This window comes from Gavialis gangeticus, unplaced genomic scaffold (genome assembly GCF_001723915.1).
Source record: "Gavialis gangeticus isolate Ggan-Ray unplaced genomic scaffold, GavGan_comp1, whole genome shotgun sequence".
NCBI classification, from domain to species: domain Eukaryota; kingdom Metazoa; phylum Chordata; order Crocodylia; family Gavialidae; genus Gavialis; species Gavialis gangeticus.
This window is the reverse complement of record NW_017729025.1, coordinates 68,230,878-68,235,121: the sequence shown is the minus strand read 5'-3', so window position 1 is coordinate 68,235,121 and position 4,244 is coordinate 68,230,878.

The window sequence follows — 4,244 nt, the reverse complement described above, 5'->3', positions numbered from 1 at the left end:
ACTTCTTCAGCCATTCCGGCCAGAAATATCAGCCACCACCCCTATGCCGTGGCTGGGGTGCCACATAATTCCCCTGCAGACAAGCTGTGGGGTGGGAGGTGGGGCCCCACACCCTGCTTGGATCACAGGGCCCCACTAACTGTAAATCTGCCACTGGATCTACTATAACAAGACACAGATCCTTTTGTGCTATTGCCCAGCTAATTATTCCCCATTTTGCATTTGTGCTTTGAATTTCCCCTTCCCAAGTATATTACATTGGACTTATTATAACTAAATTGCATCCTGTTGGTTTCTGATCATCTCTCCAATTTGTCAAGATAGTTTTCATTTCGATTTTGTTGCAACCCCTCTCAACTTGGTATCACCCACACATTTTATAAAGTGTGCTAAATAACATATTATCCAATTCATTAATGAAAATATTTAACAGCGCAGAGCTCAGGGCAGACCCACCTCAGACTTCACTTAAAATGCCATCCCAGTTTGAACCACTGATAACTACTTTATGAGTGAGGTTTGGCAATCAGCTGTGCACCCAGCATGTCATGATTTCCTCTTAAACAGTACTTCTCTAGTTGACCTGTAAGCATATCATGCAGGCCACTGTCAAAAGCCTTGTTAAAGTTAAGATAGGCCTGTTGGAGGAGATGGTTTAGTACAACTTGTTTCTTGTCAACATTGCTTGTTTCTTAGGATCCTCGATGTTTCTCCAGGTCTTTATAAATCAACTAATAATTTGTGCTAGTTCATTTAGAGTGTCAAAGCTAGGTTGGCTGGTCTATTAATCCTGAGACCTCTTTTTCTTCCCTTTTAAAAAAAGTAGATATTATGTTTGCCCTTCCCCAGTCCTCTGACAGGTCCCCCATCTTCCATGAGTTCACAAGGATAATCATTAACAGTTTATAGATTGCTTCAGCTAGCTTCTAAAGTACTCTAGGGTAAATTTCATCAAGCCTCATCAACTTGAATACTTCTAACTTATTTAAATATTCTTTAACCTGTTCTTTTCGTATTCTGGTATTTTTCCTTGTTACAAGTCAATTTATTAAATGCCTAGTCACAATTAATCTTTTTTTTTTTTGTAATGGCCCTCTTGAATTTATTATATACTCTCCTTACTTGTTAAATAATGAGTCTGTATGTTCCTTTGTTTGCCATATATGTCTAACTTCTTTTTAAAGCCTTTTCTTTCTGCCCTTTATTTCCATTGCTAGCTACAATTCATTTTCTTCCTTAGTCTTTTTGATTTATCCCTACATGCCCCTGCATGCAGATTCATCCTTAAACTTGCGTCATTCTTTCTAATCCTTTTTGATTCTCAGGCATTTAAAGAACTCCTTGTGCAGCCATACTGGTCCCTGACCAGGCTCTCTTTTTCTGTATCACAGTAATTTGTCATTGTGCTTTTCATATAGTATCTTTTAAAACCTACCTACTCTCCTACACTCCTTTATCCTTAGATTATCTTCCCATTAGCCCTAAACTATTGGTTTCCTGAGACTGTAGAAATCAGGTTTAAGTGTGTTATTTTGTTACCTTCTCTTCTACTTTTCTTAAATCGCATGAGAGAGAAAGAAACAGACTCTTAGCCTTGCCTTGTGAGGAGACCCCCTGCCCCAGTGAATGTGTCCATGTTTTAACAGTCATTGGGTAAAAGATTGAAGTAGTCATTAGGCCAGAGACTGAAACTCTACTTACCCATCCTCCCCTAACTACTAGGCCTATGGTTATGCTTTTGTCTCCTCTCTTACCTACAAAATATTATCAATTGTATCCATGTAAAATGGAACAGGTTTAGCAACAGAGACTGAGAATTCCCACCAGCACCATAAAAATAACTAAAACTTGATGGTTACAACACTCTCATTGGAAGTTGAAGTAGAAGTGCATTTAATCCCGCCAGGTAGAGAAAGGAACTGAACTTAGGTCTTCTGTATTTGATAAAACAAGGGTAATAGTATCTCCTCTGGCAGCTGTTTTTTGTGGGGGGTTTGTAATTGTTTTTTTACAGCCTAATCACTTAGATATGCTCAAACCATCCAGGTGGGATGCGCAGAGGTATGCCACCTAGCTGGAGAATCTTAATGAGGCTGACATATAAGATAGATATAACCACAGTTTCTCAGCACTGTCAAGGCTAAAGGGCTTGTAGACTTACCTAGAAGTAGATCTTTTAGTAGCCAGGGAACTTTACTGGCAAATATCAAGGCAATTAGAGATTTTGAGATCCCCAGGGTTAGATATCAACTAAGCAGGTTTTTTGAGAATCATAATTTTGGATTCAGGTGACTAAAGGAAGACCTTAAGTATCTGGTACCTCTGTAGATCTAAAGCTTTCAGCACCCCACCACCATCCCTAGTGCTTAAGCTGTTTGTAAAACTCCTGTTGTACAATGTGCCTGATTACAAGAGATTGCAATGCTTGTAGTTATGCACAGAGTGCTGCATCCCCATTTTCTCTCTGGGGAAACAACCCTTATAATCCATACTCCTGGTTTTTTGTGTCTTACCTACTTAAATGGAAAGCTCTCTGGGATGATTCTCCCTATCAGTGTATTTCTAGAATATGTAGTACAATGGGAGACTATTGGTAGTTAGCCATGTCTACATGTATTGCTTTAATGCACATTAAAGTGTCATTTAAAAAGTGGTACTTAGTTAATGTGCATTAAAATAGGCTAAGGCCCACTGACTGTCACTTTAAAACTGTGCTTTTTAGTTAATGTGCATTAAGAGAGGCTAGTGTGCATTTTCATCGTACCTCACAATGGAAGTACTAGATTTAATGCACATTAACTAAAGCACATTAATTCACACATAGACATTCCCACTTGATGTAAACAACACTATTTACCAGTGTGAAGTATATTCTTAATAATATATGTGATTAAAAATAACACTATATTGTATTTGTCTCATAACTTTTAATACTGAAAATTCTTTAAGCACTTTGCAAGCACACACACAGAGTCCTAACCTCTGGTGTACCAAGTCTAGAGAAGAAGTAAGCTTTGTACTTTCAACACAAAATTAGAATTCTAATGATTTCGAATGCCTGTGAACTGTCACAATTCTTAAATCAAGCTTGTGCTGCAAATTTAACTGCTGTAATAATATTTCCCTGATTATTGCCATCTTCTGTTTCCATTTTTGTTAGAACTTCCAGCCAAATGGTCCATCTGGCATTCTCTCTCGCCTTTCATTTTATAAACTATGTAAACAAAAAGTCCTAAATTATTGGTTTTCTTTCTCATGTAACAAAATGAACATAATAACTCAAAGGCTTTTGCAGGATATTTTATGGAAACGATTCCTTTAATTAAATCTGAGATCTGCATCTGTACATTTATTTCATTATCTTACTGACTGCCTACTGATGCTAATGGCCAGGGAGGAGCAATCTATCAGGTTAGAATATAAATGGATTCTTTGCAAATCATCTCTTGCAATTTTCAAAGCTGTGCAGTGGATTTAGCCACATGCCTTCCATTAAAATGAACAGGACCATTATGTGTGAGAGAAAGAGAGAGAGACAGACAAAATGCTTCTTAAGTCTTCTGCATGGTCTTGTGTTTGCATTCCGGCTGTTAGAAAAGATAATAAAGTGCAGAATGTGTTCAACAGACTAGCGAACATCTCCATGAGCACAGCCAACAGTAGCTTAGAGGGTCTCACTTTACTTCATGAATGCATTTACATTATGTCATGTGAAATTACTGAGCAGCTGTTGAGGGGAAAAAAAGAAAAAAAACCACAAACAATTCTTGCAGAGGGACTTGCTGAAGACTATTTTTCAGATACATGTAGCAAATAGAGATGGCATTCTGAAACAGTGATAAGCAATCAAGAATAGACGAAAGTGAGACACCATGACCTTACATTCAGCATGAGTGCGAAATTAACATATCTGTTCAGCATAGTAGAAAATTAAATGGACAGTAAGGGCAAAATAGATTCAAAACCAAACCACAGAATGCACACATCTGGAGTACCTAATCTAAGATAATTATGGTCTACTTTACATCACATGGCCTACACCTTGGCCACCTAATCTTTGCACCAGCAGCTACCCATTCAAAACTAGTATTATAGACTTGACTTATAATGATTAAACAGGAAGTATTTGATTCTCTAAGAGACATTGTGTAGATCAGCAAATGTGGTATAAGGACAGACAAGTGGCTTAAAAATGGGCACAATTAACTTGCCTTTAGCTGATATGCAATATTCGTTCTCTCTTG